This window comes from Lissotriton vulgaris, chromosome 8 (assembly GCF_964263255.1).
Source record: "Lissotriton vulgaris chromosome 8, aLisVul1.2, whole genome shotgun sequence".
Taxonomy (NCBI): domain Eukaryota; kingdom Metazoa; phylum Chordata; class Amphibia; order Caudata; family Salamandridae; genus Lissotriton; species Lissotriton vulgaris.
Window position 1 is genome coordinate 1,551,896,812 of NC_141696.1, and position 24,275 is coordinate 1,551,921,086.

The 24,275-nt window shown below is 43.2% G+C and overlaps 1 protein-coding gene across 1 annotated transcript in view; it reads right to left on the minus strand.

Annotated features, from left to right (window-relative positions):
• The window catches only part of LOC147700366 (uncharacterized), a 379,926-nt gene that overhangs the window by 44,755 nt on the left and 310,896 nt on the right, over window positions 1–24,275 (minus strand). The window lies entirely within an intron of this gene.

The window sequence follows — 24,275 nt, forward strand, 5'->3', positions numbered from 1 at the left end:
CTGTCAGCTCCAGCAGGGGGCGGGCTCTCACTTGCCATTTCTGTTGAGTTTTCTATAGCGCCAACTGGGCACAAAGGTATCGGAGCGCTTTACATGCGCACCTCCTGTATTGCAGACGGACACATTAAGAAGAGATTATTCCCCAGAAATACAGGCTATTGAGACTCCCAGTGAGCCTCGAACTCGATTCCCCAGCTTCAAATTGTGAGGTACAGACCTTATACCACATCCTGTCCAATAATTGGGGGCGTTGTGTGGCTCTGGAAGTGCTACAGTTGATGCAAATAGCCCTGAAAGGCATCGGCACGCAGCAGTTTTGCCCTTGTTACTTTTTAAAGTATTTTAAGACTGACCTGCATTGGAATTCTTTAGAGAGGTTTATATTTGTTGCATTAAATTTATATTAAAAAGTACTAGATTTTAATGATACTTTTATAGCTGTGTTGGTATGAAAATACAGGCCAGGCTGGCGAAGGTGACAAACAAGGCTAGGGGTAGCAGCTGCTAACCCTTGTGATCCTATGTTGGGTGGGTCTCAGTGAACTATAATCTCAGCCAACAGGCCTGGTGCAAGCGCCATAGTCAGTGCCAGAGCTTCAGAAACACTGTGACAGTAACACAAAGCGACAAGACGGGTGGAGAAGAGAGGCTAGCCCCTGGGTGAGTGCAAGGACCCTGGGACATCACCAGTAAAAGGCCGAGAGTTGTGAGCACCGAAGCTTAAGGCAGTGGTAGCACCTTTTACCCCCCAGGAGGGTGGGTTTGAGAGGTCCTGGAGGATACATCTCTAAACTAATTTACATGACCAGTTTATTTTGTTTTTGGGAGTATGGGGTATATTTTCAGGGTGGGTGAACCCACTGAAGTCTATGGGAAGTATTTCACTTGTTTGGAAAGTGGAAATAAGTCGCAGGTTCCAAATGAGGGGGAGTTGATATATGTGCCGACACTAGATGTCACAATCGAGTTAAAAAAATATCAAGGCTATCTTAAAGGCAGTTGACCTAATGGCGTGTAGGTCAGACAAAAGTCTTAATTTCATGTGCATTAACCTTCTGAGCTCATCTCCATCTTTCTTTTCTTTCAGAGACCAAACATGTCTTTCATCTGGACTGCCTACTCTGAGAGCAAACAAACTGCTAGGCGTGTCCAGGAATTCACAGCATGAAGGTGAACAGGACACAGACAGCTTCCCCATTCTCTGATTAAAACCCCTGATCATGGGAAGTGCCCCAAGAGAACACTCTTCCGCGCCACTCAGAACTGCAGCATGCATGGACACAAAGCTCTGTACAAGATGTGCTTTTTATTCACTTCCCCAGTGTAACAACTCTTCTCCAACACCACCGATCCTTGCAGTGCAACAAGTCCAGGCATTGTTTTCCTGCTGGGACCAGTAATGTGGCCATAGTCATGGGTGGCTTTGCCATATCCATGAACTGCTGTCCCCTGTCAATTTAGTGAAGATGTATCGTTAGCCTATCTGATGAAGCTGTAAGTAATTGCATAACTGTTGGAGAGGCTGTTCGCAGATAATCAGGGGCTTCACAACGCCCCGCCCTGTATAGTTGCTGAGTTTACGAGGTTGGTGTGAAATTTGCTTGCGTATTTTCTTTACTGTCTGAGTATTGTATTCCTGCTTTTATAAAGTAAAAAAGACTACAAGTCCCAGAATGCAAACAAAATACCTGGACTAGAACAGAAAGTCACTCATGGACCTGGAAACCCTTAAAGGGTGACAGCGTTTATTGCCTGACATTATTTGAGCTTATTTTTAGACTGCACAAGAGGATATTTTAGATGTGGTGGCATCTTAACTGTTTCTACTCACTCTCAAGTGCTATTCTCTCTCATTTCGCCGACCACGGTGCCCGTAAGTAAGAGCAGGTCCGCTATTGTATGGTCAGCGTGCTAGTTATTCCCTACGCAGGAGGCATACATTTCCATGCTGATGCGACAGCGCAGTGGACGCGCTCAGAGGTGCGCCACCGACGCACCAAAGACAAGCCTGTTTGCGCCCGTCAGGGCCCGGAATGCACCATGGCCTAGAACCCCTGGTCTTTCTGCCCCCCATTGCTACCCAAGGGAACAGCTGTTAGGACTCAATAAAGATAAGTGCGTTAATTCCCCCCATGGGACGGGGTCATGGATACTGCTCTTTCCAGCTGCAACCTAAGTCAATTTTCCCCCACGGTTAACCCCGTAGCAGCTCCCTCATTAAAAAATTCATTGAGGGTTAACAACTCGACCAAGGACTTAAATAATGTGTTGCCCTGCATCTTATTGAACACAGGATCCTTGATTAAACACAAGTATGAATTTGAGAGTCTGATGCAAACATCTAACCCAGAGTTGGTCTTTTTAACAGAAACCTGGGCCAATAAAACTTCAGAGCCTGACTGGATTGCTGCTATACCAGCAGGATATGAGCTAGAAAGTGTAGATAGGGAAGGGAAATGGAGTGGGAGCATAGCGATTATTTATCGTACCAATTTTAAGGTCACCTTTGACTCTACCCAGCACTTAGAAGTAGAAGCGTTGATGTTTAATTTCAGATTCAGTAACTCTAGCACCTTGCCAGAAATACTCCTCTACCGACCGCTGGGGCCCAGGGCATCTTTCACACAATCTCTGAAAACTTTCCTGGAATAATTTGTAGGCCCCCCTGTTATGTTTCATTTAGGTACCCTAATATAGGCTCGGGAAATATCATACACCTTCACCTACGTTATCTCCCTTATACTACACAGTAACAAGCCTTTAGGATTGAACCTTTACCTAGTTCTAGTCATGGGTGCAGAAGTAGGGTTTTTCCTGAACAATAGCATTCTATAACTTTATCAATGGACTCATACAGTATGAATGAATATTCATAAGGGTTCTTGGAAACCAGGCATGGGCTACACCACCTTCCCCACCATAACTACGTACAAGGTTCATCACATACGTCATCCTCAATAATGGCTAATACATGGAACAAGGGACAAAGAAACCCTAGATACTTTTTGTATAAATACAGAACATCTTGCTATGGTTAGTAGAGGGAACCTTCCAGGAAGACTTCCAGGCCGACACACTGACCAGAGACACTGACTCTCTTGCATATAGCCGCTCCTTGCGGGGTATCCAACTCGAGACCAGGACGGGGTCCCACACTCTCTCATTTCAGGTAGTGGGGTTCGACTAAATCCTAGAGGGATTCTTGGCTATACACCTACTCACATGTTAGGTACACTTAGGTACATCTAGATAGGCATCATAGGTTTATGCAAACTTTTATCATGCATTTTATATTCATGTATTTATTCATGCTTTTTGCAAGATGGTAGAACTGTACTATCCTTTTATTTTCACTGTACTGCTAATCCTATATCTCTGCTAGTGTCTAACGATTATCGCAGCACGTCTATTTTACACTAGAAGAACAACTGTGTAATAAATTCTTATTGTAACACGCCCGGCTGTTTCTTCTGTGTAACTCTCTGAGAGAGGATAAATGAGCACGAGCGACGGAGCGAAAAGTAGTACATTCTTTCCACAAGCCTGAGGGATCAGGGCTGTCATGTTCTAAGTTTGCCAGAAACTATTCTCTCCCCGATCAGAGGAGATTCTAGTGGCACTGTGAGCTAGCTAATGCAAACAGGCTAACATTCTCAGTGGGGGTGCTCAGAGCCAGTCTGCCACCAGACCCACAGTTTATGTTATCCAAACGCACAGGTCCTACATGGGTAATATAGGAACTACACAAGATCCCCACTTTCACTCTACTTGGAGATTCGAACTTTCATCTCCAATGTAAGAATAACCTCGACACCACCCTTTTGGTGGATAGCTTGGCAGGTTTTGGATTGACTCAGATTATCACTGAGCCTACGCACAAGGCCTTGCACATGTTGGACGGGATTTTTACGACAAATCCAACATCATGTCATGTAAAAAGTACTGTCACTAACTTGGACTGATCCTAGCGCTATTTTCTTCAAACACCTACTTCCTGGCGACCACAATGCCCTCTTACAACAGACTGCCTGCCACCAAGGCCCAAATGTGGCATAAAATAAAATAAATACAGTTGCTTTAGAAGAGGCTCTCCATAGACATCCCCCTCCACTAGACCAAGATATTAATAAGGCTACAGAAAATGTTGATCTCTGGTTCAGGTTGGCAATCAGTCCTCTGGCCCCAGAGAAATCGATGAAATACCAGAGGAATCAAGCTTCAGCCCCTTGGTAGTCCACCAAAGTTAGAAGTTTAAAGTCCAAGTGTAGACGTCTAGAACGCACCTAGAGGCTAGAATACAGTGAACAGGGAAAACACAGTTATAGATCAACCCTGGAAGAATGCAAAGCAGCAATTAAAGCTGCCAAAACCAATTACTTCTCTACAAAAACTGAGGCAGCAAAAAATTTGACTAAAGAGCTTTTTTAAAACTGTCACTATCTTGTTCAAGCTCCAACAGGAAAATCTATTTTCTCCTGATCAAACTTTTTGCAATAAAGTATCCAATTTCTGATAACATGATTATATCTTGATTTAGCAGGATTAGTGTTCTGATTTCTTTTTAAATGTTTCTTTGAATGTTGTACAAATGTAAATATTCTACTCTTTGGCAACAATGTTTTCAAGACAAGAAATGTTATGTTATGTTATGTTACTTTGGTTTGTATAGCGCCAACTCACCTACAGGTCTCAAGGCGCTTTAGACCAAAGGAACTACATCATATTCTTACCAGCAGGGGGGATGAAGTAGTGTATATACTATCATATAGATCCAAAGGCCTCCCTAAACAGAATAGTTTTCAGCTGCTTTCTAAAGCAAAGAAGATTAGCCTCTTTGCGCAGGGAAACCGGCAACTTATTCCACAGCAGTGGGGTAAGTATAGAAAAGGATCTTCCGCCCTTTGTCGCCATTTTAAAACGAGGGCAGGTCAACAACTGAGCATCAGACGATCTTAAAGATCGTTTCGGATTGTAAGGCGTCAAACGATCCTTTATATAGACAGGTGCCTGCCCATATATTGCCTTATGTGCTATGCACAAGCTTTTAAACTCCACCCTCTGTTTCACGGGGAGCCAGTGAAGCTTGAGCAATAGAGGGGACGCATGAGATCTTCTAGGAAGCTTGAAGATTAAGCGTGCAGCGTCGTTAAAAACAACCTGCAATCTGTTAATTAGGTTCTTAGGCAAGCCTAAATAGAGGACATTGCCATAGTCCAATCTTGATATTATTGTGGCCGAAACCACAGTCCGAAGCATAGATTCGGACAGGAGAGGGACTAGTCTGCGCAGTTGCCTAATTAAGCCGATGCAGGTTCCCACGACGGTTGAGATCTGGGCAGTCATTGACAATTCTTTGTCAATTTTTATACCCAGACTTTTTACATTTGACACTGGTATTGGAGTGGGCCCAAGTTCTTTTGGCCAAAACAGGTCGCCCCAAGGTTATATGCCAGTTGACACCACCAGAACCTCCGTCTTCTCAGGGTTGATTTTCAACAAGTTGTTAGTCATCCAACTGACTGTGTATCTAAGGACCTCTTGCACATGTGTCTGTGCCCCATTTGAGTTCTCAATACTAAATAACAATTGGGTGTCGTCAGCGTAATTAAACACTCGGCAACCCATATGTACCAACTACCAAGGACTCAATAAGGGGTTGCAGGTAGAGGTTAAAAAGCAGTGTTGATAACGCAGAGCACTTCGGGACCCCACATTCCACATTTCCCGCCTCGGAGATCTCCTCTCCCAGTTGGATCCTCTGCCGCCTCCCTATCAAAAAGGACTTTAGCCAGTTATAGGCTGTACTAGGCTGTAAATGTACTATGTCTCTTTTGCCATTTTTAAATACATAGAGCATCCTTATATTGACTTTATGATACTCAATGAAAATTGATTGAGTCAAATCTATTATCAACTGTCTAATGATTGTTTTTCCAAGCATTACCAGGAAGGGGTAATTTGTTTGGTATTGATTAGACATGAAGTTTTTGCCTGGCACATGGAGTTTTTTATGTATGTATGATTTTAGTGACTTTTAACATGCTTTGTTAGTAATTTGAATTCATTGTTTTAATGTAGGGAGTTTTTTCAGCAATGAATTATTCTGTCCTGATGATGGTCTACATGACGACTGCCCTCTAGACTGAAACGTCGACACTTCCATCATCTCCAGAAACGTTGCGTTGGCACAAACACACGACCATTTTCTATTAAATAATTTTGGTTGTCTGCTATATTCACCAGGAGTTAATGTTTTGGTTGTGAACTGTAGAGAAATTATTGTCTATCTCTGTTCATGACTGTTGCTTTATTTCACTTTTCTGTATTTGTCTCCCCAACTGTATGTTCCATCAGTAAATATACATTTTTCTGAATATACTTTCTTTCTCTGTGTGCTCTCTTTTTACCTTCCACTGATTTACTTCAACTATTTACTAAGCATGATATCCTGTGGATACATTTGAGTGTGTTACACTTGTACAACTCACAACTAAGATTGACTATCTTCTTAAATAAGTCCCTTGTAGCATACTTTGACCTTAACTATCAAGTGCCCAAGCCTACAAGGGTTGATTGGGTTTTCCCCTGCCTATAACACGCTTCCCACTACAGCCTGTATGCGGAGTTCCAAAGCGGAGTTACCTGGGGGCATGCAGAGTCATCTCAGAGCACTTCTGGAGCAAACTTTAGCCCGCTAATATTATTACTTGGAGCATTTTTTCCTTACTTGTGATGCGGCTGGATTTATGGTGTAGCTTTCGGCGGTCACTTCAGTTAGCGTGGCGTTTCCCAGCCGCTGCTTCGACCCGGACTTGGAGTGCGGAACGGCATACAGCAGAACGGGGCAGCGAAACACGGTCTGCAGATTCTCTCCAAGCGGTCTCCAGGGACTGGCGGTCACGGCCTCAGCATCATCAGGGGAGGAGTGCTCGAAATAGGATGGCTCCTAAGAATCCTACCTCCGGTCTAGTCTCTCAGACCCAGAAGCCGAAAACCAGAGCGGTCACAGCGGCAGCTGTGGGAGCTGAGCAGATTGGAGATACCATCAATTCTAACACAGGTGACATTTATTTTGAGCTCTCAAATGAAAAACTCAGCTGCACACCCAAGCGTAAATCCTATCTCAGTCGAAGCTAATGAAACCGTTATTGAATCCGCTTCCATACAGGCAACTATGGTGGATTCTGGGACTTGTAGGTCTGGTGCAATCCCCAAAATACCGGGGATGCTTAAGAAAAAAAAACAAAATTCAGGCAAGGGTAGGCAAGGGTAGCCAAGCGACTGGTGACAATCTAATAAATGATGATGATGTTGTAAATACTCCCCAGATTATCGCATCCACTCAGCTCTCTCACTCTCTGAAACCAGACATTGCTGGTAAGCGGGGCAATATTGCTGTATCAAAGGAAAAATCAAACTCGGCTCCAGGAACTGTTATATTAGAACTGGTTCTACCTTCGACAGCTCTTATCTCTTGTTCCCCAACCGCACAAATGCATCCAGAGACATTACTTGCTGGAATTAACACACATGAGGCACCAACCCCCTTGGGGTATACTGATTCTATTGACTCGGCTGGGAACTTTTATTCCATGTCTGACTTATCCAATGCCTTGGAGTCAGAGAGTCTAGATGGGGAATGGAAGGACGATGCAAGCGCAATCAGTATGAATAGCTCAACACATGAAGTACGGAGTTCAATGGAAGAGGAGGAAGATGGCGATATGGAGAGCACCCTCCGGAGGACCAGAGTGGGGAGCAGAGGAAAACACAGTTATCACAGCACAAGGTGATAATGTTGTCTCTCCACTACTCACGCCTGTAGCCACTATAGATGAGCCTCAGATTCCTGAAGTCACGCTGGGCACATTATATCAGCTGATGCTCCAGCATCGGGAGGAGACAAGAGCAGAGAATCTGCACACTCAAGGTGCAGTCCACAGGCTGCAAAACAACCTAAGGCGCGTGGCTAAATCTTGCAAGGAAATGACTGCTAGAGTTGTGGAGGCTGAAGGCAGGATTTTGGCGATTGAAGACACTATGATCCAGCAAAAATAACAGATATCGTCTTTGGAAGGTCTAAGGGATGAAATTAACTGTAAGCTAGTCGATCTGGAAAACAGATCTAGACGTAATAACTTATGAATTTTGGGCATACCGGAAGGGAGTGAGGGGGGGGAATGTAAGGCAATTCGTCAGTGAGCTTTTCTTTGAGGCCTTTCCGGAATTATCCCACTGGAAATGGGACGTGGAACTCCAAAGGGCTCATAGATTTCCCTTTCAAAAAATATTAGATCGTATACAAATGCCAAACCAAGAGCTATATTGAAATGCTTGAGCAACTTTCTGGCTAGTGAAGCTCTTTATGACCTGGCAAGACCAGAGCGTAAACGTAGGGGGAAAGGCCTGGAGTTTTTTGTTCACCCGGATTATTGCCACGCCACTGTCCAACAGCGCTGGCAATTTCGCCAACTAATTCCATCTTTTCAGGCCAAGGCCGTCCAGGCATTTCTCCTTAACCCCTCAAAATTGAAAATTATTTATAAAGAGAGATCATACTTTCTAACATCTGAGGGGGCGGGCAAAGAGCTACTAGCCTCATTCTGATTTTTCCACGTTATCTCTGGTGGGGTAGTAGCTGTGTGCTCTTGGCGGGTTCCTTTTCTAGTAGGGAAAATCAACCAGACTTATACTTTCTTTTCTCTTGTTTCTTATTAATTATTTCACAGTGTTATACCCAAAAGTGTAAACGTGATGGGAAGCGAGTCACAAGGCACAAGATGCTTCTCACATCATCAATGTTAGGGACTTTTCAGTCCCTTTGCCCTCTTTGGGTTGGGGTCAAGGGGGGGAGAGGGAGGGGTCAGGGGAAGGCACTGGGTGGTTGGGGAGGGATGAGGAGGGGGCAAGCAAGTTCAGTAATGATGGATCCGAGAGCAATCTGTTGAGTAATGTGAATATGAAGATGAATTCGAATTTGAATATGAATATGATTATGAACTACAAAAACGTTGTATTTCTTAGGGCAAAACCTAATACAGATATATTTGGGAGAATAATCTTGTTTTTGTTGAATAAATTATCAAGATGGGAAATTTGAGGATCTGTACCTGGAATATATGTGGTCTCAACAATAAGAAAAAAATGGGGGTCTGTGCACAAATAATACAGAGTATGAGGATAGACTTACTGTGTCTTGAGGAAACGCATCTCACCTGGAACGACAGGCATCTATTTAATGACCTGGGTCTACATTTTTTGGGATGTACCCGCCAAGGTACCACCACCAAAAGGGTCGCGATCCTTATGAGAAAAGGACTGGGTTGTCTCAAACGTACCAAAGTAGATCACTAGGGAAGATGGATGATTCTTGAGATCAGTATTGATAGCAAAGTATGGACGATTTGTTCAATCTATGCCCCAAACTCGGATGATCCCGATATGTTGAACTTTTTAAGCATAGAACAAGCTGACTGGCCAGCTCCTCTAATATTCTGTGGAGATTTAAACATTAATTTGGAAGACGGGTTGGATATTCGGGGTGACTCAATATATTCAGGCTTAAAAAAAAAGACATACAAGGCATTAAGAGGTCTAGTAATGGATTTTGGTCTGTGTGATGTGGGGTATGTACAAAATCCTTTGACACCGGGTTTTACATTCTTTTCTGCCCCGCACCAGAAGTTTGTTCGGTTGGATTATTTTTTTGCTACTGCTGGGGTTGTTAATAATATTTCATTTGAGATTTTTCCCTGAATAATCTCAGACCATAATCCGGTGCTGATAGAGGTCAAAACAGTGGCTAGATGTTCAGCAGAGATTAGACCTTGGTCATTTAAGCGGAAACTGCTGGCAGACCCATCGTATATAGAATATATGGGGAACTGGATTAGCGAATTTTTTAAGTTTAATAGAGGAAGTGCTTCTGTTAAAAATGTCTGGGATGCTTTTAAACTTGGGTGCGAGGGGAGACATTAGCTTACTCGATCAAGAAGCAAAATATTATTCGGAGTAAACTCGATACACTCTATAAGGTGGTATAGGAATGGGAGGAAAAGCTAGTTACTGCCATTAGTCTATCACAAGACGCAGAGCATATTAAAATCACCCTAGCCATACACAAAGCAAGGCTATATGATGTATTCGCGACTAAATTGGCAGAGCAGGTGGCAATGTTTAGATCACAGATATACGAAATGGGGGGAAACTCGGGCAGGATCCTGGTGAAAAAAATAAGACAAAAGAGGTCCTTAATATCATTAATGAAATACAGGATGAGGCAGGCCAGATCCACAATGAACCTGAGGAAATCCTTAAGATTCCGGCAGTTCTATTCTAAGCTTTATGAGCAGGATACACTAATGTATTCTAGTGATTCTATGTTGAATTTTATCACTCTAGATAACACCTCGAAACTAACCACTGCCCAGGCACAGACCATGGATGCCAATATTTCATGGGAGGAAATTGAGACAGCCTTGCTCTCTCTTGCCGTTGGCAAAGCCATGGGGCCTGACGGTATCCCTTTGGAGTTTTTTAGATTATTTCGACATATATTAAAGCAAGATCTATTGACTACTTTTTTGGAAGCACAAAAAGGGGCGGCTCCAGCTTCTTGGAGACATTCAACAATAATGGCGTTTCTTAAAAAAGAGAAATCTCCCCTTAATCCGGCCTCTTACAGGCCGATTTCGTTAATAAACGCAGACAGCAAAGTCTTTTCAAAAATTCTAGCCTCCCGAATTTCAGGGGTAATTTCTGGTATAGTGTCACGCTGGCAACACGGTTTTATTCCTAATCGGGATACCACGGATCATGTCCGGAGGATTATTGCCCTAATGGACTAGGCACAGTGCACTAATACTGCCATAGGGGTCATCCTGTTGGATGCCGAGAAAGCATTCGACAGGGTGGCCTGGCCCTGCCTTTGGGATCTGCTCTCTTTGAAAGGGTTTGGACCTCGCATGATTGTGGCATTGAAACCTCTCTATGACTCACCAACTTCTACTATTAAATTTGGGGTAAACAAATCTGCCTTGTTTCCTATCTAAAGAGGCACAAGACAAGGGTGCCTGTCTTCACCGCTCCTTTTTGCCATCTATATCGATATCTTTTTCAATGAACTGAATCAAGCGGATGATATAACTCCAGTAGACGTTGAGGGTACCAGATATAGAGCACTCGCCTATGCGGATGATGTGGTGGTGATCTCCTCAGACATAGCAAAGGCAATGCCAAAGATCGTAGACCTTGCAACTCAGTTCGGCGTGTTTTCAGGGTATAAATTGAACGTGTCTAAGACCCAAACATTATTTGTTGGCCAGAACCCCCTGCACATCTTAACACAGTACCTGTTGCAACATACCTGGGCATTAAAATTACATCTCCAGTGTCTGCTTTTCCAGAACTTAACTTCAATCCAGTTCTTAAAAAAGTTAATTCCACACTGGAACGTATCGATCACCTGCATCTGTCTTTATATGGGAGGAATAATGTGCTTAAAATGTTGATACTGCCGAAACTGTTATATCTGTTCAGAACGATACCCCTCGAATTCCCTCCTATATTTTTTAAACAATTGGAAAGGATGGCCACGAGATTCTTGTGGGGATATAAACGGCAGCACAGAACATATAAAAAGAGGATTCTTCCAAAGGCAAGGGGGGGCTGGGGTATTCCACATTTCTTGTTTTATTATCTTGCGTCTGTACTACAGTTTATTACCCCCTTAATAATAGGGGCTAAGGCCCACATTTTAGAATCACATGCTTCTTCTATATATGAGTTTGCATTAGGGGTCGAGGCTCGTGGCTGTCTGCTAAAAAATGTAGAACCCAGTTACTACAAAAAAACAAAATTTAAGACCTTGAAAGCAGCGTTCCGGGCCTGGAAGTTAATCAGGCGTCATGTAGGGATTTTAAAAATTTCGAGATATACCCCTTTGAACTCACCACACATTTTTTCTCCTATCTTTAGAGATTATATAATGACGAGATGGCGCAATGGTGGTATTAATTACCTTGGTGACTTATGGCAGAATAACTATATGATATCCTTTTCAGACCTTCACCTTAAGTTCAATTTGCTGCATGTTTATTTTTTTAAGTACCTTCAGTTGCATAGCTTTCTTAACACTTTAACACCTGTTGAACGCTTTGGTTTACAGAAGATCCCTTTGATTGACAGTTTGTATAGCAAAAGAAGGATTGGCTTTTTCTATAATTTACTAATCTCACTGTGCTCAGATGACTTATTGACTGTTCAACAGAGATGGGCCGAGAAGTTGGGCTCTGATAACATTATGATAGAGGACTCTATCTCTCTGGCTAATTCTATTCTCTTGACAGGTAGAACTCGCACACAGCACTATATGGCACTTTTCGATCTATATTATTCTCCCGCAAAAATTTCCAAATGGGGAACAACAGTTGGTACATCATGTAGTAGATGTGGCCTGTTTGCTGCGGATGCAGCTCATATGTTTTTTTCTGTCCACAACTAACCCCATTGCTATCTCCAATTCAATCTTTTCTTTCTTTATTGCTTGGATTCTCACTAGAATTAACAGCGGAGTTAGTACTGATAGGGGTGTCCTCGGCTACATTGCTAGTTGAAAAGAGAAATCTGATATTTATTTCTATGGCAATTTTGCGGGGCTGTATTACTTAAGAATGGATTAGTCCAGACCCACCTTCCTTCTGTACTTGGAGGGCCCGCTTGTTAGCTATGCATAATTTATAACATGCCATCTATAGAACAAAGGGGCGGAAAAAAAGAGCCCTAGGGGGGAAAATATGGGCGCCAGTTCAGTAGTGGATTCAAGGGGAGCTGGGATAGCCCTATTCCCATTATTATGTTTATTATGGTTTTTTTCTTCCTCTTCTTTCTTTTTTCTACACCTCTTTTCATTTTAAATGGTCGCTAAAATGATGTGTCCTATTCTTTTTTTATGCTCTTGGAAATAATAAGATGTATTTTGAAACGTATGTAACTCTTATACTTTGTATTTACTGAAAAATATATGTAATCTGACTTGCTTGCAATAAAATCAAATAAAAAAATTAAAAAATAAAAATAAAAAATTCATATGATGTGACAGAAACGAAGACTTTCCCTCAATTTTCACTTTCTTTTTTCAAAAACGACACTCTGTTTTGTATGGTGCCTTTCATTGTATCATAAAGACATAGCAAGCCTGTGGAATTATTGAAATAAGTTAAACTATGATGCATTAATCCCAAATGTCTTGCCTTGACGGAGGTGCACTGCGGGCTTGGAGGAAGACCTCAACAAGCACTGACCCACTTCTCGAGCTCGAAACGAATTGTCAGCTGTTATGAGGAACATAACCAAGGAATGGGGAGACTTGAACAACAATGAGGCCATTTATCTACTTATTAGTAAACCCTTTATCTAAAGGACAGGCTACTAGGCAAGTGCTACTTGCTCTCAAGGAGATATCATTGATTGATTTAAAATGTAGTGTAATTTATATAACCCTGTATGTATAGTTGACATTAATGAATAATAGCATGGAGCCAAAATGTTTTAGAGAGGTTTGTTAATGGTCTGGTTTGACAAAGCAGCTGTCGTCAAACTATTATATGAAAACTTCAGGGGAGGGGCTTTGGCTCCGCCCATATGTCGGAAACCAGGACTACATATTTTGATTGGGCAGAATTTGTGCACTTCCACAAAAAAGTGCCTGCTTTCCCCACAGCTGTGATCATTTTGTTTATTTATCCAGCTGCCTGAAATTCAACTTTCAAGGGCCCACATATGCTATTAAAGTGCCTTAGATAACTAGATAAGGTATGGTGTTTTTCTCTGTCAGCAGCACAGATGGCAGGAGAGCAGTACATGGAATTTTAGGTCTGACTTGATAGTCGAACTGTCACCTGACCTTTTAACATACACCAATATTATTCTTCAATTATTTGCTCCTACACAAATACATATCTAATCCCAAGTTATCTACTTATAATGCTTCACATTACCATACAACATTCTTTAAAGCAAGGTCTATTGGCATTGGCAATGCTTGTATTCTTTTGTTGGTTACACACACTGGGGTATTTGCACTAAAATATACTGTATGACCTACTTTATAGTTCAAGAATATTGATTGAAAAACACTGAAGTAATATATATACCTGAGTGTGTGCTGGTATAAAATACGAACCTAAACAATGCAAAAGAAATGATGACCAAGACAGGAATAAAGTCCAAGTGCTGATGTGTTTATGAAGTGATTATTAAGTGATGGCTACAGATGGAGCTGCTTTGCATAAATGTATAGTTTGTATCCCATCCTCAGAGTTCTTAGCAGGATCGCCCCTTACTAGTAAGGTCTACTGAGGCAGAAGGCACCGGTTGTACCTGTTCACTTCTGTCCTCCTTCTGTAACTGGTCACAGCACTGATCTGCTTAATCTTGGCGGCTCATTTACCCTGAGTGCTTTTCTTGCTATGACTGCTCCACTGTAGGAGTTGGTCGGATCTGAAGGAGTCTCGCTCTCCCCTATGATCTGCTGCATGAGCTGAACTGTCCCTTGAGCGCTTAAAGTTTCTTTTGCAAAGTTCAATAAACTGCTCAAGATATAAACCCAATCCTGTCTAAGGTCACTCAGACAGCTACATTCCATTATTGCTATCAAATATGTTAACACTGCAGTTATGCTCTCTCTTCTTAAAACACTTTTTTCCTGGAGGATTGTGTAGATTGCCTCTGTGGACAGGGATCCAACCTCTGGGTGCTCCCAGGGCCCAATCCAGCTGCCCTTCATTTTACTGCTCTCCTCCCTGATCTCAGACGACAGACCAGAGTTTTCTGCTCCCCCAGTAAATCGTAAATCTTTTTTGCTTGGTTATTAACACCTTTGCAATGCAGTGCACAACGAAATACCGTAAAAGATACAAAGAAGTACATTACAAGGATACATAGAACATCCAAGTAGTGCCATTGTCATTCCACTAAAGGCATTAGCATCACCCTCACTAAGAAGCGTTAAATTAATTTAAAACAAAGTTTTATGGCAGATTTAAGAAGGTGGCTCACTTCCTGTCCTGTAGCTTAAAATAAATTGGCTTTGTCGATAATGTGAGCCTGTAAATGAGGCCAACAATCAGGGCGTGGCTGCCCTTATATATTTATTTATTTATGTATAACACTTATAGAGCGCTCTATCACCTAACAGGCATCCTGGCACTGAACCAACAGTGTACAATCAGACTAGTGTTCCAGGAGACGCAAAAGTGACCAGTAACGAACTAGGAAAGAGTCAAGTTTTTAATCTCTTTCTGAAAGGGAGGAGATCCTCCATTTGTCTCAGCTCCACGGGGAGCCTGTTCCATTGTCGGGCAGCCGAGGTGCCAAATACCCTACCTCCTAATTTCATATTTTTAAACCTAGGCACCTTCACCAATCTCGCTGTAGAGGAGCGAAGGCTTCTCTCCGGAACATACCAAGCAAATTTCCTTCTCAGCAGTGTCGGCCCAAGCACGTGCAGGGCTGCAGACTACACAACTGGGTGGTTCTTGTACTCTGTTTAACCATAAAGTGCAGGTGCAGAAAGTAAAGTGCATTGGTAGATAAAGTGCAGATGCAGCAATTTGGGAGCCTGGGGCGTTTCCCTCTAGTAATGGCTATGTTCAGGTAATGGTTTTGGGCATCAGGAGATTTGTACGGCATCCTGGGGCAGGGTAAGCATTCAAATTTGGGGTAATTGCTGAAAAGTGCTAGTGCAGCAGCTTTGGGATCTTAAGGGCTTTTCCTGGCTAGTAATGCCCTTGTACAAGTAGTTAATATGTGGCCAGGCTTGGGGTTCAACAGCCAGCGGGCACCCATATTAAATGCTCAAGACATTTTTCGCTAGGAGTGCCTATGTGCCTGTGAAGGTAAGGAGTGGAGTGAGGAAAGTGGAGTGTATTGAAGTGCTCCCCCAGTACAATACACAGAAGCCAGAATTTTGATTTTCTTCCCTTCAAGAACAGAATTATATCAATACAGAAATTCATATATGCTGCCACTTTAAGAAATACGCTTTTAGGTAAGAGAATTTTTTTACAATATTGCTCCAAGTGGTATCTGCCATCAGGGGGTTGATAACGCCTTCACTGTCCATGCCTACTGAATGAGGTGGCCACATGATGTCACAATGCATATGCACTCATTTGCATGGCGCTTCATTTAGCATTTTTCTTTATTTTTTCCCACTGTTGTACAGCATTGACCAAAAAACACTTTGCTCTTTGCTGGTGCTGCCCAGCATCAGTAAAAACACTGGCAAAGCCAATAGGTTACAAAGGCAAAACCTACTGGATTTGCCAATGCTTATTCAGTTAAATTGCTACCAACTGTCTTAAAGCGCAAGGGTTAGTAGCTTGTATGGGCAGCTGTCAAATTAAAAAAGGATCTGTTTTTATGCCTATTGTTACAGCAGGACATCTGACTGGACCTCTGATTGTCCCAATCACTTTACATTCGAGGCTATTAGAAGGTGGGAGCCCTGGGCGATTGCCCACTGTGCCCATGCAGTGGGAGAGTCTCAAGATGGGTACCCCCCCGCCAAAGCCAGGTGAGTCGACAGCTACCCAAAGCATAGGGATCCTCTTCATCGTGTATAGTGCATCCCAAACGCACTAATGATGACTATTTCCCAGAAGCCTGGAGGTGTTCCTAGTTGTTTTGCCTTCAGCAGCACTCTCAGGTTGCGTTTCTGACACAATGCTGAGTTACATTTCAGCTCTATTTTATAATATTTGAGAAAGACTGATATTTTATAGTTAATCGGACTACTGGAGTATTTTTGACAACGTTTTACTTTTCCAAAAATTGGGTGTTGGGACGGAAAAGCCTGCTACATGTGATGGACATGCACCCCTGCCCTGAGTGCCCAAACCAAATGGATATCTGGACCCTTGGTAACAATTTGTGATCATGGGTGAACACAGGCCTGTCTCATAGTAATGTGTCCAGTTACACCAGGAGGGGAGCACAAAGCCCTACACTCATAGCGGTAGAGGTCTGGTTTAATCCTCAATAAAGGTTTTCAGAATATTTTTTTTTTTTTTTAATTGTGGACGAGGGCTACTGCCCTTATCTGGAATTAAATGGCACAAGCGCTCTGGTCGCATCATACTGGGTTTGTGTTGCATTGTGATCAGTGGTGTGAACAGGCCTTTTTAACTGTGCCACTGAAGTGGTGTCTGCCACCCCACTCCTGTAACGTTTTATGGATGCGGACTTGACTCTCCCTTGGCTGCTGGATTGTGTACAGGACCACAAAGCATGTGATTCTTGCATGTGTGTTCTGGGATGTGTAACATGGAGTCTTGTGTTTTTTTTTTGGAAGCTCAGGGCCTGGAGTGGCTAGTGGAGGTGAGGACTGCAAACCCAAGTTAGGAGATGCGGATTTGTGACATTTCTGAGGCCTGGGGTGGAAACCCTCTGTGCACCCTCTGGGCACATCAAAAACACCCTGGAGGAAGAGGTGTGGCGCCGCGGCTCGGGCGACTGACTCCGGAATCTAGGGATCACGGTTCAATCCCGGACACAGGCGGCAGATTAGCCCAGCACCATGTGACTCTGGGCAATAGCACTCTTAATCTTCCCGACGGCCCCCAGCGCCTAGAGACCCTTACGGGTGATTGTGCGCTTTACAAATGTGGATTATTATTATTATTATCAAAGGTCTCTTTGATTCCAGGATAAGTTACTTGTGAATGGGGCCTGGGCTCATTGTTGGGGACGTGGTGGGTCTGATTAGTTTAAAAAAAGTTTTTTTAACAATATATTTATTAGTTCAAAAACACAGAAGTTGCAGCATGCATCACAGGGCTTCTACGTATTATAATCAACCACATAGTAGATTTCTACTATCCCTGTGATATTCAAATGTATTGTTATATATATTTTTTTTTTGTTATATATATTTATTTTATTGTTCAGTTAATTAAAACCTTAACAAAATTTCCTTATCGGTGTTAAGCATAATTAAAATATGATCAATGAATAAGGACAAATACAACACATTTCCATTTTAATCTCAACTTAAATTAAAATTTTGATAATTGAATTTGGTCTTCTATTTAAAACCTAATAATTATATTTAAACAAATAACTGGAAATATTAAAGAAATACAACAAAAACTTAGTATTTACATTGCGTTCACAAGTTTTTCGAAAGTCCTCATGAACTTTACAGTCTTGCCATTTGATTGTGGTGACGTTGCGTCCAGACAACCAATTACAGCAGTCCTACAAGTACGTAGTTTCCTTGCTAGGAATATGTTCCTTAAAAAGCGTCTTCGCTCCATTGTCAACGGTTTACAGATACATATTATATGAATAAGATCTTCTTTTACATGCCCACAGAGGCGGCAGGAGACGGATTCTGTATATTTCCAGGCTGGCTCGTCGGCCAATGTTGGAAATTTACCGAACCTCAATGCCATCAGCTTTCTTTTGATAAAGATTGAGTATGTTGCATCCAGATAAGCCGCTGGGGTTAAAAATCTGTAGCTATTGATCAGCATCCAAGAATGTGAACGGTGCGAAAAAATGTCTTTGTCCATAATCAGAGAGTGAAATTTTGCGGCCTTATTTAGTGCTATTTTGAATGCTGAAAATGGCAGGTTTTTGTCCCAAATTTTAGTGGTGCATGTTATCTCCAATTGTACTAATCAGATATTTGTTTGCTTCTCATTTCTTTTGAGTTTCTAATTCCTGCCATATACATTTATTCAAATTATTTGCTGCTGCTCTCTTTTTGATCCGATACCACTCCTTTATGCATGAATAAAGCCGTCCCAAACTTTCATTCTTTAGTCCAAACTCTTGGCAAATTTGCGCTGGTGAAGCGGAGTTCGGCAATTGTAGTACCTGTTTGTAAATTTTGGTAATTAAACTGTTTAGGAGAACGGAATCCTTGCCATTCATTGCTACACTACCGTAGGCTAGCGTTGGAAGAGCTTTATTGGCTATCACCGTAAGTAAAGGTTTTAAAGAGGGACCTTCTAGCTTTTTCGATAAAGTGCTAAGTGCAAATGTTAGTGCTGTTGATCTATAAGTTAAATAGGTTTTCTGGGCCTTTAAGGTGAGCTTATCATCGATGTAATATCCCAAGTATTTGTAACTTGTCACCCTTTCCAACTGTTGTCCTTCTAGCCAAACATTGTGTGAAGTTATATGTCAATTAGTAATTAGCATTGTTTTAGATTTTGAAAAATTAAGAGCCAAGTTGTTTGCAGACAGAAAAGCTGATAGAACCGATAGCTGTCTTGATAAGCCAACCTTTGTCTGACTCATGAGGACGATATTCAAATGTATCTAAGGACCTCCTCCCCACTTCTTCTTTGACTCTGCTATAGAGTTAATTTTAATCCTCCGGTACCTGTCATTCCCTCATATATTTTCTCCCATTTCTCCCACTTCTTGGACCACACTCTTCCTTCATTTTCCTGTGATGTGGCTAGCATGCACCAGTTCATGTCCCTCTTCCAATTTTTTGGGTCTGGTGTCTCCTCTGGTCCCTAACTCTTGTCCGTATTTTTGAGTACTTGGGAACTCCATCTTCCCCCATATATTTGCTACAAATGCATTAGGGGCGTTATTTGCTAACCCATAGCTTGCTTTAAACAGTCCTATACTCACTTCCCAATATTGCCGTGTCTTTGGGCACGACCATATGATGTGATAAAATGGTCCAACTTGCGTACGTCCCCAGGCCCTTATAATCATCTGCCTTGCTCAGTTTATTTTGCACTCCTTGACTGTAGTTGGACCTGTGTAAAATATGTGGTTGGATTAGCCTGAAGCCAGCTCTTATTGCCACCTCCCGGGGGGTCTCTGAATACTTCCTCCCAGTCTTCATCCTCGAGGACCCCTAGGTACACCTTCCATGTTTCTTTCAGTTGTCCCATAGTGTCCTGTGAGTTGTTCATAATTTTTCATATATCACGGACACAACTTTGGTGTTCTGTGTTCTAGTGGAGAGGACTATGGGAGTACAGTTCCCAGTGTGATATGGGTACAGTATTCCTGCTGCTTCATGCAAAGTAGATGTCTTTTTTCCTCATCTTACGGTGACTGCATCGCAAACTCCAGCTTTAGGATTTCACTTTCTAGTGTGGTCATTTGCTCCCACCTGTTTTTTTCTTTTCGCCTGCAATCAGAGAGATGGCTTGCCCCCTAAGCACCATTTTGTATGCCCCCACAGTGTAATCTCTAAATTTTCCATGAAATAGTTTTTCGAGTCTATCTGGAGTTTGTTCACAATTGCCTTATTTTTGAGAAACCATGTGTCAATGGGACAACCTTTTACCCTCCTTCTGTGGAAATGTGTCTTTTAATGCGCACACTGGTGCAGGGGTCACCCTTCTCTGTCCACGGTCCGTAGACCAACAAAATAGAGATCGACGCTGAAGCTGGAATTAAAAATAACACGTTTATTAATCACTCATGAGTGGGACTACGTCAATACAACACCCTCAAGTGTTGCAGTAGGTAGTACATTGAATACAGAGACCATGAGGCTTTTTTACCCATTTGTTGCAAGGTAAGCATGTAGATACAAATAGAAGGAACAAGCCTACACAGAAATAGTTGTCGACAAACAAGGACAGATGAATGATCACTCAGTCAGCAAAGTGGGAGGGGGAACAGAACTGTTTAAAACAGTAGAAAGTAATTGACAGTTACATCTTTAACCAGGTGCATTTTAGCAGCTACAGGCCTTTTCTCAGCACGTACATTGCTTTGGCTCGGTTCAGAAGGAGTTAACTAAAGTTGTTGACTCAAGCAGAATAGAAGGGCAAGCAACAGTGAAGACAGGAGAACCACCAAGCCAACAAAATCGGATGCCACAACCAAAATGGCTTCAGTTCATGCTAACAAAGATTATTTCAGATTTCCACACTTCCTGGCCCTTAATCTCCATCCATAGTTGGGAGTGAACGGAAATTCCCTTGGCCATTTTTTTGACCAGAGGCGGCCTAGATGTATCTGATGTGTTAAGAAGCAGTCTATTTTTGAGGAGTTCTTGTGTGCTCTCGAATAGAACATGTATTTCCTATCTAGTGGGTTCTGGGCCCTCCACAGAACTGCTAGGCCCATAGCCTCTAGGAAACTAGCCAGTGGGGTTATTCTGTCCTTATCTCTCTGCTGCCTCTGCCTGTCCATCGCTTCTGCAACCACCATATTGAGAGGACCCCCATTACCAATATCCCAGGTGGCAAATGTATTAGAAGTGCTCCAAAGTCCTGTAATGCAGCTGATTAAAGTTTCATGGGGTGTATGTGGATCAGAAATTCAGTATCTTCCCATTCTAGTGTCCTGTCTGTGTTGCAGTGGGTCTTCCCACATTTTGTGAGGGATCTATGGCACTGTTTTATTACTCAGTAGGCCTACCCCCCTTAAATCAGTGGTGAAGCCAACATGGGCTAGCACCTTGTATCCATACCATTAGAATAAATGACATATGTTGCCCCATAAGTTGATTTCCTGCAACATGACTACTTTGGGCCGTATCCTTTTAGATATTGAATGACTACTCCTCTCTTAACAGTTAACAGGTTCGCGGCTCTCTACTTTTGCAATCCCCTTCAATCATGTGTTGTCTGTACACCAGCTTGGCTCTGCCAGTGTCCTATGTCTTTCCTCAGTCTGGTTATCTGCATGGCCAACTCAGATGAGGTTCATGAGTCCCCCCCTGCAGAATTCACGTAGGGGGAGGAATTATTCACGTGTTGTCTATGAAGTTGTTCTCCTTTCTTTGTCTATGTTGTGGGAGTGTCTTCCCCTTTTGATGTGGGTGATCATCTCCGTTGTGGACTGTGGCCCTTGTGTCCTGCTAGCCCTCACGACCTCGGTCTCATCTCTTGTGAGATGCGAAAAGTGTTTGTGGGTTATCTAGCCTTCCAGCGACTCCCATGCCTCTTCCAGTGTGTTGAAGTGCCATGTTTTCCTTCAGCCATGATCCGTAGCTTTGTGGGTAGCAACATCATAGATTTTATTTCCTTTTCCCAGAGAGCTGTCTTCACTTCATCAAAATTGTGCCTCAATCTTTGGACTCTCAAGGTGTAGTCAGGAAAAAAAACATGTTCTTGCATTTTCAAACTGCAGATGGTCCTGTTGTCTAGAAGCTTGGAGAATGTCATCCCTGTCTCTGTGGTTGAACATTTTTGCTATCAACCATGTGGTTGGGTCGTTTTTGTTATTCTTGCTGCCTGCAAGTTGAATTCTGGGCTCCACTGGCATCTCTCTTTTGTTGTGGGTGACCAATATTTACTTTGTGTATCTGAGTCCCCCCCTAACTGCTGCTGCTCTGGGGTGAGGGAGGAAGTGGGAGGGAGGCAGGGGGAGTTTTTCTGCTGGCTGTTGCACCAGGGTCCAGTGTTTCGGTTGCCGCTCTGGTGGCCCAGTTTGTGTTTCCACCTCTGCATGGGCTGTCTATGTTTCCCCATCATATGGGCTTCCTCTTTCATTACCTCTACCCTGGGGGCTCCTCTGTTTGGTTCGGAATCAGTCGAGGCCCCATGCTGTTTGACCACGCCGATCTTCTGCTGTAACATAGTGGAATGCGATGATCTGCCCCGCCCCGTTTCAATGTGGGTGCTCCTCCAGGATCGCTGCCTCAAGGGTTTGTAACCAATCTTTCTTCAAGAAGCTGCTTCTCCTGGAAGCAGGTGCTTCTTGTGACAGCAGCAGCGTACCACCCTTGGGAGGAAACAGTGAGATCTACTCATCGCCAGAGCAAAGGAAGATGCTCCTGGCTTCCAAACTCTTCTGATAGCCATGGCTGAGTCAAACTGGACCACAACAGCAGGCCCTTTTGAGATTAGCTCAAGCTCAGAAGATGAGCACCAAGGCCAAAGCTAGACTTTGAGGACCAACCCTAGTGCAGGCAGCACCTGTGGGGTCACCTACATAGACCTGCCAGGGAAACTGGGGTTAGGCTGGAGGAAGAAAGAGGGAGAGGACCCACGTGGGCGGGGGACTGCTCAGATCATGGTATGGTGCTCGCATTGAAACACTTAGGGCCTTATTCACAAAGAGCTTCCACACTTGTGGCAGAGGCCCCGCAGTCCTCAGCGCCTTGAGACCCTCCCGGGTGAGTAGTGTGCTATACAAATGCCGTGATTGATTGATTGATAACTAATAATTGATACAAGTAACAATTTATTGATTGATTGATTGATTGCAGAGTCTCTGCACTCGTGGCAGAGGCCCGCAGTCTTGGCGGAGTCTGCACACTCATAGCTGAGGCCCACAGTCCTGGCAGAGTCTTCACACTCTCGGTGGAGGCCCTGCAGTCCTTTCGGAGTCACGGAGTCTCTGCACTCTTGGCAGAGGCCCCGCAGTCCTGACGGAGTCTCTACACTCGTGGCAGAGGCTGCGCAATCCTGACGGAGTGTCTGCACTCGCAGCAGAGGCCCGCAGTCCTGACATAGGGCCTGATTCACAGAACTAACTTAAGACAAAATCCTAAACTTACTACCATTTTGGTATTCACAGAAGGCACTTACTCATTTTTGTATTCACAGAAGGCACTTACTCATTTAGGTATTCACAGAAGTTAGAAGTCCTAACTTTAGGACTCCTGAAAGCCTTCTGTGAATACCGATAGTCTTAAAGTTAGGATTTTTCTCAGTTTAGGAGTGGTAAAGTTAGGACTCCTAACTTTAGGACTTCTAAATGCCTTATGTGAATACGGAAAGTCTTAAAGTTAGAATTTTTCTCAGTTTGGGAGTCCTAAAGTTAGGAGTCCTAACTTTACTACTCCTAAACTGAGAATAAATCTAACTTTAAGACTTTCGGTATTCACAGAAGGCATTTAGGAGTCCTAAAGTTAGGACTCCCAACTTCTGTGAATACCAAAATGAGTAAGTGCCTTCTGTGAATACCAAAATGAGTAAGTGCCTTCTGTGAATACCAAAATGGTAGTAGGTTTAGGATTTTGTTTTAAGTTAGTTCTGTAGATCGGGCCCGGAGTCTCCGCACTTGTAGCTGAGGCACCACAGTCCTGATGGAGTCTCTGCACTCCGGACAGAGGCCCGCAGTCCTGATGGAGTCTCTGCACTCGTGGTGGAGGCCTCGCATTCCTGTCGGAGTCCCTGCCCTTGTGGCAGAGGCCCGCAGTCCTGAGGAAGTCTCTGCACTCGTGTTGGAGGCCCCGCAGTCCTGACGGAGTCCCTGCACTTGTGGCAGAGGCCCCGCAGTCCTGGGGGAGTCTCCACACTCGTGGCTCAGGCCTGCAATCCTGACAGAGTCTCTGC